The 13,307-nt window shown below is 25.3% G+C and overlaps 1 protein-coding gene across 2 annotated transcripts in view; it reads right to left on the minus strand.

The window, feature by feature from the left end:
• Positions 1–13,307, minus strand: part of LOC117178276 (ras-related protein Rap-2a) — an 87,763-nt gene that overhangs the window by 20,964 nt on the left and 53,492 nt on the right. The window lies entirely within an intron of this gene.

Here is a 13,307-nt window from a genome sequence, read left to right on the forward strand (position 1 = left end):
TATTTATTCTTCTGATTTACATCGCGGGACGGCCATAAATGTCTATCTTAATTAATTTTCGGATTTTCAAACACAAAAGATTCCATGTAAATCAAAAATACTGTTTTACACTCTCATATGACTCACTGAGTCACGCTAAAACCACCTTAAGGGCATGTGACACAGCTTAATACCTATATTGCCGACCTCACTTTATCAGTTCACTGAATGTTTTTTTTAAACGTAAGAAGTTTTTTTTGTAAATAAAATATCGAGCTGAAACTTTGGAAAATGTATTAGAGTACAATAAAGTAACAATCAATTCCAAAGGCATCAGCCCATAACGTTGTACACGAAAATACGAAACCTGGCGGCCACTAGACGAGGTTCTAGAGGGTTCGTATTTTCGTGTACAACGTTACCGGCTGATTCCGTTGGAATTGATAGTTGAAATTTTTTTTTACCTCTTTTATTATTAAGCTTTGTACTTCAACGTAGTTTTCTTTCGGCTCTTGCATTTCTCAAAGTTTCAGACCGATGTTTTATGTATAAAAAAAGTTCGAACGTTCAAAAAATGTCGAGGTTCAGAAAAAAGATGAAATAATTTTCAGTAAAGTTCCTACACAAAAGGCAGTACCTAAACGTACTTTATTGTACTCTAATACATTTTCCAAAGTTTCAGTTCAATATTTTATTTACAAAAAAAGTTCTTAGGTTCAAAAAAATATTCAGTGAGCTGATAAAGTGAGGTCGATAATATAGGTATTTGGCTGTGTCACATGCCCTTAAGACTTTACCTAGTGTGAAGCAGTGTATAGCGTCATGAGCTGATATATATATATAGCAGTGTATAGAGGCATGCGCTCTTCTTGAAGATCGTCATTGGTACACGTGCTTAATGTTTTCAATACAATTACTTATCCATTTCGAAAATACTCCCAATTCCGAATTTTTTAGATTGAATCTTATGAAATTTCTAGAAATAATTGTCAAGGCATATTTTAAAAAGCTTTTTTCTTATTTTACAATAAAAATTCATTACAAATTTTTTTTCGAAAATGCGATTTTGTGGGAATTTAACCCATTTATGCGAAGGTACACATAATAAGTGGGGAAACTTGTCTTGAATGGTTTTCAGCAGTATCAGATATTCAAAAAATTGCTTACAATTTTTATGAACAAATTAATAAACAAAAGTTATGTTTTCAGTAAAAATGAGATATAGCAACTTCAGATGTGTATTTTTAAGTCGAAATCTGAAGAAACAAAAATTTGATATCACTTATAGAAAAATAGAGACCATTTTTGAATTATTTAAACAAATTCTATAAACAGATGCATACATTTTTCATTTCAGAGAAAAAACTGAAGTTAAATTTTGTTGCATGTAAAATTTCCCGCTGTTAAAGTTTACATGCTATTTGACTAAAGTTTATCCTACGATGGAACAAAATCTGTCGTCTGCTACGGCGTCCTTAGCAGCAATGGGAAAACGGCAAAGTATGAGTGAATTCGAGTTTTTAATCAGGACACCAGTTAAAAAAGAACACAGAAAAAACAAAAGTTAAAATTCGTTACAGTTAAGACTTGCAACAATTAAAAATTAAATAAATTTCGGCGAAAGTTTTACCAAGGTTAGGTGAATAATTTTGATCTCGTCTATTGCGTCACGCTGAAGTGAGCAAATTTCGGTAAAACATGTAGAATAAGCAAAAGAAAAAAGAATTGTTCTTACTGGTATAGTATCTCCTACGAGCCAAATTACACTATTGTAGATGAATTAGAACTTATTTATTTCAATTTAGAAAAAGCGCAAAAACAACTGACAGATGGAAATCCCCATTTCTCTCCTATTTAATGAAGTTAAACGACGATAGATAGCGCCAGCGTCGCAATTTTCGCTACATCTCGAATAAAATGAAGCGATTATAAGTTTTTTCTGTGCTTCAAATAGAATTGTTTAGTTTTTTAATAGGAAAGAAAAGAAATATCTTACTTATAGGGGATCGTCCATATATTACGTAAGACATTTTTCTTTTGTTTATATCGCTGTGTCCTTTTCAACTTGATAAAAATATTATTTTCGTCTTTATTCAAACAACAGAAAAACGTCTTACGTAATATATGGACAATCCCTAGCTTTTTGTGAAATTATTTGATTTCAGACAATTAGTGTTATTTGTTTAAACAAAATTAATAAATGAATGAATAATATTGTTATTTTTCAGTAAAAGGAATTCGTTTTTTTTTAATCAACTTCAGATATGTTAAAAATACCTCTTGATATGGTACATGCTTATAAAAAAATAGTTTCTATTTATTTAAACAAATTCATTTTTTTGCCATGTTTTAGTATATAAAGTTTAGTATATAAGTTTCTTTAACGAAATCAATTAAATGTGTATAACCAATGAGCCTCTACTGTTATATTTTGCTGTTAGACAACAATTCAAAATTTTTATACAAATTTAATAAACCAATTCCTCTGAAGCCGTTTTTCAATGAAAATATCATTTTGTTTTTTATGAAATCCAAATTTATAATCAGAAGTTTAAATAATTTGTTTCAGCAATTTGTTATTGTTTATAGCATTTTTTTTAGGATAGAGTTAAAAAATTGTGCTTTTTTCTTAACCTTTTAAGATAGAAAGAGGTAATATTCAATCAAATTCAACAGAAATAATTTTTCAAACTGCAAATTATTATTTATCAAAATTCTATCAGAATAAAGCTAAAAACTCATAATTTCTTTAAGCTTTCCTTCTCTTGTTTACTTTTTAATTAAAATGAGGTTTTTAATCATTCAATTAAACAAAAACAATTGTTTACAAAATTTATTAATATTCGTACTAATATTGTCTTTGAATAATGCTAGAAGGTTACTGCTTCTCTGAAATATTTAACTTTTTGTACACTCTTCACGTGAAGATAAGTTTATCATTAAAGACATTTTAAAAACTTCATTTTTTAAAGAAATTAGCATTGTGTAGCATTTTTTCTTCTACAGTGATGCTAGATATTTGTGCTCTTATTTTTAAAAATTTATACTTTACGATTTTCTCTGGTATATATTTATTATTTGTTCATAATTAAAAAACCAATAGAAGGTAACAATTTTAGGAAAAAAAATTTCTAGCAATTATCTAAGAAAATGTAGTTGTGAACAGTATTGAAATGTCGAAATAATTATGTTTCTTAAATTGCATGATTTATTACCTGGTTAAGTTAAAATTTGGCAAGAAGTGAAGATTCTTAGAGAAAAAAATATGTTGGAAAACCCCGGAAAAAACCGTGACTTTCTGACTACATTCATAGAGAGCATTGCTTAAAACAATAAATTGCTTAAAAAATGCACGTAATCATCTTAACAACTTATTTTTTTATGGAAAGTACGCATTTATTCTTTGTATGGATTCAACCAAATTTGGGGGCGATATACTATTAAAGTTATTATTAAATATTAATTATTCTATTAGATATTATTATTATATTATCATATCGTTAAATTATATAATTATTATTTATATTTATTTATTATTTTTAACATTCAATTTTTGTGAAAAAATCTTACTTCGCTCCACTGGAAATCGAACGACAGAATTTCTGATCGCTTGTCGGGTACTTTCCCATTAAGCTATTATGGAGATCGCAAGAAGAATCTTTTTTATTTCTATTCTCAAAGATTGTAGAATGACATCTACACTAATTGATAGTAACTACCACTGATGATAATACAGGTTCCTTTAAGGATTTACACTACGTACAATCAATCTCAAAAGTTGCCTATCTTTAAAATGATTTATAAAATCAACAAAAAAAGATCTATTATTAATTTATGCAAATCTTAATAGAGGATTCTAAGGACACTTTAGAAAAAAATAATTCAGGTTAAACTTTTTCATTTATTAGTAGTTATTTAAGGGTTTATTTTTTCCTTTCTCTTGAGTGAAAAGTTACATTTGTTATTTAATCCTAATGATCTAGGTCGTATTTTATTGTTCTAAGGATTCTATTAATTTCTATTTCGTTTGTCATTAATTGAAAAATCATATAGTTATTATTGTTATGAACAATCATAGTTTAAATTTATTTAACACCACCTAAATAGAATTGCAAAGAATCCTTCAAAGAATAAAATAAAGCTTTGATAATTAGGATTAAATAAAAATTGTAACTTTTTCCTAATGAGAAAGGAAAAACTAAACCTTTGAATAACTACTGATAAATAAACAATTTTAAACTCAATTATTTTCAGAAGTGTGCTTCGAAGCCTTTATCAAGAAAACTGGCTTGAGATAGCGTGAATTTCTTAAAAATATTCTTCTTTTGATCTCTCTAGTAGCTTAATGGGAAAGCACTCAACCGGCAATCGGTAGTTTTGTGATTCGATTCCTAGTGGAGCGAAGTGAGAAGATCTTTTTTCAGAAAACTTTAATTTAAAAACTTTAAACACTTTATTATCCATGTAGTCAGAAATGACGTTAATTATTATCTGTTAATTAAACAGTTAGCTTGATAGTTGGACCTCCACACGTGTATAATATAAATCTAATTTTAAAAATTAGGAATAACTTTTTTTAAATTTATTATGCAACTTGAAAAAGTCTTCTCTTAAATTATTATTTAATCCTCCACAACCTATTATAAAGTTCCATAGCCTTAAAAGCAGTGTTACTTGAGTCGTTAGAGTATAATTTGTCATTCTGTGTGGTGAAATGAATTAGAAAAAAATACAACTCTGTTCAAAACATGTAATAAATTATCGCAGTAACGACGTGTAGTCTCGTCAATCCTTGTCAGGTGATTCGAGAGAAATTCTTGCCAAAGAGGTAAAGAATTTCCTGTGCGTGCATTTGCGGTTGGAGGGGGGGGGGGGGCTTAACACTGGATAGGTAAATGCATAAAATACACAATCGTTAAATTTTCAGATTTACTGGAAAGCCTGATCAGATTTGACAAAATTTATCTTCTGCAAACAAAATTTATTTTGCCGATTCTATTCAAATCCAATACATTTATCAAGGCGTGAACTCACATCCTGAATAAAAAAATCTCCAACAATTCCAGATTTTCTAGATATAATTTTTCCTAGTATGGAGCTTATTAAATAATTCGAATTGTTTTAAACAAATGACTCAAAGTATGACTAAAATTTCGCGAGTTTCTTATAAATAATCTTTTTTTTTAATTTTCTAGAGATTCGATTATTATTTTTAATTTTGGAAGCTTTAACAAATTTATTAAATCAATTATTACATTTTTTATTTAAAAAGTGAAAATCACAATTTTTATAATTTATTAATCTTAAAATATTTATCTATTTTAAATTAGTTAAATTCAAAAATTTAACAAAACTTTAAATTATAAGAAAAATATTAAATATTGTTACTGTATTAAATTCAATATAAAACGCTTAAAATGTATAACTTTGTAAGTAAAAATATTGCATTTTCAACAAAATAGTCGAATTTTTAACATAAAATTAAATAGTTAAACTTTAAGTACAAACATTAATTTTCCAACAAAAAATAAAAACAATTTTTAATAAAATAGTTTGATTTTCAAATGGAATAGTTGAATGTTCAACCAAGAAGATTTAGTTTTAACAAAAATGTTTTTAAATGCCGTTATCATCTTGATCAGAGTTTGGACAACCACCATAAAATGTTTCTATTGTAAGTCGAAAAAAATTTCCTTTTTTCCCCGAAAAAAGAAAAGAAAAAATTCGGTTTCCCTTTGGATATTGTGGTTGTGGTGCTGTTCCTGCCTGCTAAAAATTTTATTTTTATTTGATTTTCTTTTTTGCCTTGATAAGGGTAATATTTAAACAAGCAGTTTTAAATTGAACCGAAAAGATAAACTTTAAAACAAAAATATTAACTTTTGACAAATAAAAACAACAGTTTTTCAACAAAATACATGATTTTTTAACCAAATAGTTGAATTTTCAACAACATAGTCGAAAAGTGAACCAAACAAGAAAAATTCTCAACCAAGAATAAATTGTTAAATTTTCAGTTAAAGAAATTATCTTTCAATCAAACTGTTGAAATTTTATCTGAACTGATGAATCTGCAATTGAAGTATAGTTGATTTTTTTTACCACAAAGAAGAATTTTCAATTAAGATGATGAATTTTTGACAGTAATAATTAAATTTGCTACCAAGAGCATAAATTTTCAATTAAAAATAATAATTTTATGCTGAGAATACGAATTTTCAACAAAAAATATGAATTTTCAACTAAAAAAGTTTCAAACAAATAGTTAAATTTTAGATTTGAAAAGATCAATTTTCACCCAAGACTAGAAGTTTCAGTTGAGAAAATTAAATTTTCAAACAAGTTGATGATTTTTCAACTAAAATTCTGAAGCTTTAACTGCAGCATTTCTATTTTTAACCAAAATTATAATTTTTCAACCCAGAAGATTAATTTATAAGAAAAAAGCCAACATTTTGAATAAAATACATGAATTTAGTAATAAAAAATATAAATTGTCAACCAAAAAGTTAATAGCTACATTTAAATTCAAAGAAATTAATTTTCAATGAAAGAGACGAATTTTCAGCTGAAATTATAAGTATTCAACTGGAATAGTTAAATTTGAAAATATAAAAATTAACTTTCAAACAAATATCTTAATTTATACAGAAAAATAAAATGCTTTATATTTTAGAAAAAAATTAATTTTCCACCAAAAAAATTCAACTCACAGTTAAAATTTCAACCAGCTTAATGAATTTTCAACTAAAATGATGAATTGTCAACTCAAAGTTAATAAGTTAAAAAATTTTTTTTAAATTAATTTTTTAGCAAAGAATTAAATTTTCAACAAAGAATGTGAATATTCTTTAATATTTTTACCAACAAAGACGATTTTTCGAAAAAACACCTGAATTTTGGACAAAGTAGTTGAATTTTAAATAAAAAAACTCTAATTGTTAAATTTATACAAAAATTAAAAAAACTTAATTGTAAGAAACAAGAAACAACAACTTTTCAACTACAAAACATCGAATTTTCAACAAAACATTTACATTTTCCACCAAAGTGATGAATTTTCAAATAAAATTATGAATCTTAAACTGGAATAGTTTGATTTCAAACAAAACATTTTTTTAAAATGTAATGATACATTTTTTACCAGAATAAATATTTTTTCAAACAAAAGGATGAATTTTCAGTTACAAAAATTATTTTCTACCAAGAAATGTGAGTTTTCATCTAAAAAGCATAAAGCTTAAACCAAAAATTAATTAGTTCAATTTTTGGTTAATAAAATTTATTTACATACAAAAAGATAAATGTTTGAATAAAATGATGGAATTTTTCATAGGAACAATTAAATGTTGCAGTTGATATATCAACAACAAAATATTTTAATATTCAATCGAAACCAGTTGAATTCGTAAAACAAAAAATATTTGTTAGTCAACAGAAAATAAAAAAAGAAAATAGGAAAGTTTAAATTTCAGTTTTTAGCGCCAAAAATTGTTTAAGAAATTTATTATTGTTTTTAGACATTTTCTTTTTGTATAGCAATACAAATTTACGTTTTTTTGAAAAACGTTCTACTTTTTGTCCAATTTTCAATCAGAGTAAGGCAAGAGGTGATTATTGTTAACCTATATAATTGTTTAAACAATTTTTCATGAATGTTAATAATATTCTTCTGAGAAAATGCTAGAAATTGCGACTTTTTCTGCAATTTTGAACTTTTTCTCTAATTTTCACTTGAAATGAGTTAATGTTTACTTTAATTCACCAAAAATAATCTCTTAAAGGAAATAAATTATTATTGCTTAAAGTCCTCTTCTCCTATATTATTACTAGATATTTGCGGATTTTTCTTAAATTAACCATTTTTGGCACACCTTTTAATTGGAGAGTAGTATTAATTTTTTCAGTAACCAAAATATTTATTTACAACATTTATTATTATTGTTAATAATATTCTTCTTGATTATTAGTAGAAAGTTGCGTTTTAAAATGTTTTAAAACTATTTGTCTAGTTTTCACTTGGATAGAATTAACACTTTATTAAATTTAGCAAAAATAATTGTTTGGACAAATTATTATTGCTTAGAAATATCTTCAGTTATATTAATACCAGATAGTTGCGGTTTTTCTGAAATGAATAACTTTTTATCCACTTTTCACTTAGTGATGTAATAATTAATAAGTGTTAAAAAATATAGTTGTTTAAACAATTTATTATTGCTTATAACTATCTTTCCTTAGATTAGTGCTAGAAAGTTTCAGTTTTTTCTAAAATATTTAACACTGACTTTGCCTTTTCAGTTGTAAGCCAACAATAAATAAACATTAGAAACAAGTAAATTTAAAACAATCTCTTTCTTTTTTGTGAATATATTTTTCCGAACTAAAACAGATATTTGAATTTTCTTTTATTTTCTATATGGATAATGTTGAATGCAAATTTTCCTTGGTGCAATTACTGAGAGCTTTTTTTCCAAATGAATAATGATATCTATTGTTTATACCTTACTTGCATTAATTATTAACTCACTAACTAAAAAGCTGAAAATTTTTTTTTTTAAATGAAGAATAAATGACAGTTATCTAAGAAAAGATAATTATAAACAAGCATTCATTGTTTAAAGAATTATGTTTGTTAATTAAAATTATTTATCACTCTACTAAGTAAGTGAAATGTTAACAACAAGTGGAAAATTTCAGAAAAAACCGCAACTATCTAGCCTAACTATAGGAGAAGATAGATTTTAACAATGAACAATTTAATTTGGTAACATTTTTCTAGGAGAATGTTGTTGACAGTAATGATAAATTGTTTCTTGAGAAATAATTGACAAAAACAATATAAAATTGTTTAAAAAATCAGCGTAAAGAAGTATTTTATGTACTAGAAGCAATCGGCATTTATAAAACCGCAAAAAATCAATTTTATCACTTATGGGGTTTTTAAGACCCTCTGTAACAGTAACAGTCATCCCATTGGGTACAAAATTTGACGACGTCTTTACGACATCTTTACGACAACTTTACGACATCCTATGTCCATGCCGTTAAGGTGTCTACGATATCGTAAATGAGTCGTATGATCTGATGATGTCTTTACGATATCGCAAAGGCACCGAAACGACATGGATAGAGGATGTCGTAAAGTTGTCGTAAAGATGTCGTAACGATGTCGTAAAGACGTCCCCAAATTTTGTGCCCAATGGAATGGTACTAATACATCCTAATAAATTTTTTCACGTATAAAATCATACTATAAAAAATAATTGAAGTTCATTGATCTCATTTTTATTATAAAGTGCAAAATAGAAATTATCGAGTATGTACCATTTTTTCCGACAGTTTTCGCTTATCAGCAAAGTAATAATACTAAAATTAATTGAATTCTGTAAATAATGTTTTTGACTTCATCCCCTCAAGAAAAAAAATATTTTTTCAACCTAATAGCTTTAATAGTTCTAAAAAGAAACTAAAGTAAAACTGATTCAATGACCGCCCAATAATTGTCCGAGCGATAAAGCTGATTCGACGTTAAATCGTTGGAACGTCGCTTATCGAAAATCATTCCGCCCGACTTTTTATAAAGCATGTCTATGGTTCACCCTCGCCGTTCAATTTAATTAATGTCAAACTCTATCAACTTGATAGAAAGACCATGGAAAAAGAATTGTTAGAAAAATCGATGTAGAAGGTTTTTAAGGCAACAGCTCTATTTCCAAACAAAAAATTTAAATTTTCAACTAAAAAAATCAATTTTTGCCAAAAATGGAATAGTTAAATTTTCAATTTGAAAAAATCGAAATTTTTGCTGAAAGAGATGAATTTGTTGATCAAAAATACGAATTTTCAACTCAAAAGATATTTTAGTCAATAAAGAGAGAAAAGTTTCATACAAAGTGTTGAATTTTTAAACCAAAAAGACGAGATCTCGCCAGGACAGTTTATTTTTAACAAAATAATTAAATTTTTAAACAACGCGATAAATTTTTAACCGAGAAGATTCATTTTCTCGCAAAAAACACTAATTTTAATTCAAATATATCAAATTAAATCAAATAGCTGAATTTTTAAATGAGAAGATTTTCTTTCTGCTCGAAAATATGAATTGGCAATTAAATACATACATTTCCAAATAAACATTTAAATTTTCATCCAAGAAAATCTATTTTATGCCAAAAATGGAATAGTTCCATTTTTAATTCAAAAAATTGAAATTTCTAATAAAAAAGATGAGTTTTCTGATAAAAAATATGAATTTCCATCCAAGAGAGCTATTTCAGAAGAGAAAAAACTTCCATTCAAAGTGTTGAATTTTTAAGTCATAAAGACGAGCTTTCACCAGAACAGTTTATTTTTAACAAAATAATTCAATTTTCAAGAAACGTGATGAATTTTCATCCAAAAAGATTAATTTTCTCGTAAAAATACGAATTTCTATTCCAATATATAAAATCTAAGCAAATAGTTGAACTTTTAAACAAGAAGATTAATTTTTTTACAAATAAAATAAATAAAATTCAAATATAAAAAATCAAATTTTATAATAAAATGAATAAATTTTCTGAGAAAAAAATAGGAAATTTCAGACAGGATAGATATTTCAGTCAATGAAGAGAAAAAAATTACATTTAGAGTGTTGAATTTTCAGGAAAAAAGACGAGCTTTCCATAAAACAGTTTATTTTCACCCAAATAGTTCAATTTTCAAACAAAACGTTAAATTGTCATCCAAGAAGATTAATTTTTTAGCAAAAAATATTCATTTTTTACAAGAAATATTAACTTTAAACAAATAGTTGAATTTCAAAGAAAAAAGATTAATTTTCTACAAAATAAAAATAATAAGATGCATAAACTTTTAACCCAACAGTTCTATTTTCAAACGAAAAGAATAATTTTCTACTAGAAACCAACGAATTGGTAATATAATGAAAAAATTTTTAGTCAAATATTTTAATTTTTAACTAAAAAAAGGTTAATTTTATGCTAAAATTGAATAGTTAAATATTCAATTGTAAGAAATCGTAATTTCTACTGAAACAGATGAAATTTCCTAATAAAAAATACGAATTTTCAACCAAGAAAGATATTTCAGTCAATAAACAGAAAACACTTTAATTAAAAGTATTAAATTTCCGAGTCAAAAAGACGAGCTTTCCACCGAACAGTTTATTCTTAACCAAATAGTTCAATATTTAAACAACGTGATCAATTTTCATGTGAGAAGATTAATTTTCTCACAAAAAATACTAATTTTTTTAAAAATATATAAATTCAAGCAAATAGTTGAATTTTCAACCAAAAAGATTAATTTTTTATCAAAAAAAATCAAATACATAAATTTTGCACCAAAACGTTAAATTTTTAACCCAGAAGATTAGGTTTCTGCTAGAAAATATGAATTGGTAGTAAAATATACAAATTTCTAATTAAATATCTATATTTTTAAGTAAAAAATTTTTTTTTGAAAAAATGGAATATATGAATTTTCAATTATAAAAAAACGAGATTTCCACTAAAAGAAATGAATTTCATGATAAAAAAATTCGAATTTTCGACAAAAAAAGATATTTTAGTTAACAAAGAGAAAAACTTTCAATCAAGGTATTGAATTTTCCAGCCAAAAATACGAATTTTCATTTAAAAATCTAAAATTTAAGCAAATAGTTGAAGTTTCAAGCAAGAAGATTAATTTTTTAACGCAAAAATAAATAATAAACATACATTTTTAACCAAACAGTAAAATTTTCAACCGAGAATAATAATTTTCCGTTAGAAAATACAAATTGGTAATAAAATACATAATTTCCCAACCAAATATTTGAATTTCCAACTGAAAAAATTCAATTTATGCCAAAAATAGAATAGTTAAATTTTTAATTTGAAGAAATCGAAAATTCTATTGAAAGAGATTAATTTCCGGATAAAAAATACGAATTTTATCCAAGGAAAATATTTCAGCTGAGAAGAACTTTCCTTAAAGTTATGGAATTTTTAAGGTAAAAATACGAGCTTTTCGCAAAACAGTTTATTTTTTAACAGATTCTTCAATTTTTAAACAACAAGAACAATTTTTATCCATGAAGATAATTTTCTTATGAAAAATATGAATTTTCATTAAAATATATCAACTTTCAAAAAAATAGTTGAATTTTTAACCAAAAAATAATGAAAATACTAAAGTTTTCAAACAAACAGTCAAATTTTCAACCGAAAAGAATAATTTTCTATGAAAGCATGGGTTCTCTAAATAAAATAGATAAATTTCCAACCAAATACTTAAATTTTCAACTGATAATTACTCATTTTCTACACGAAATGTAACGGTTATATTTTCAAGTAAAAACATAAAAATTTTCACCAAAAGTTATGAATTTTCTAATCAAATAGCGGAAGAACGATTTTTCAACCTAAAAAGATCAAAGTTCACTAAAAATTTAATAGTCAATATTTCAAACAAATAATATTTTTATTTAATGTGAAAGACAGTTGAATATAAGCAAGAAACACAAATGTTAAAAAAAATACCTAAGCCACAACACGAAGAGAATAATTTTTCACCTGAAATCGAAATTGTTAATAAAATATATATAAAAAAATATAAATCATAAATAATATTGTATATTATCAATGATCATATTATATGATAAAGTTAATTTCTTTGTTTGAATTAAAATGATGAACCTACAACTAAAAAAAAATTTTAAAGGTAGTTTTAACTTTCTCCTAAACATTTCAATGTTCTACCTTTTTTGTAATACAATTTAAACATTTTATCTGACATGATTTCTTGGCTAAAAATAGTTTGAGATTAATTATTGAATTATGACATACGTTAAATAATTATTTTAAATCTTTTTTATTCATATATTCATCACATCTTGTTTCTGAAATGTATGTAAGGTGGCCACAAAAGGTCAAGGAAGAAAAATTGTTCCTCGGCAAAATTGTTACAAAAATATTCCGTTACTTTTTTAATAATATTTATTATTTTTTTATCATTTTATTTTCCGATTTAAAGAGTTTCAAATCGGGGTTTGGACAATTTGAAACGAGGGGAAAGGTTTTTTAATTTTCAAGCAACCGTATTGTTTATAGCTGTCTATGTTGAGAAAAAAAGGTTTTCAGCTAAATATTTGTAATCTCCGATTTTGTGATAATTTCTAATCGTACAATCAGTAATTAGATAATCAAAATGAATTTCTTCTAATAATTTTTCATTGTAAAAGATTGTAAAAACCCCATGTTTACTCCATAAAATAAATATTAATAAAGTTATTAATTTAACAATAATCGCAAATGAAACCTTTCTATATATCAAATTGCTTT

Source organism: Belonocnema kinseyi, chromosome 8 (assembly GCF_010883055.1).
Source record: "Belonocnema kinseyi isolate 2016_QV_RU_SX_M_011 chromosome 8, B_treatae_v1, whole genome shotgun sequence".
Lineage (NCBI taxonomy): Eukaryota > Metazoa > Arthropoda > Insecta > Hymenoptera > Cynipidae > Belonocnema > Belonocnema kinseyi.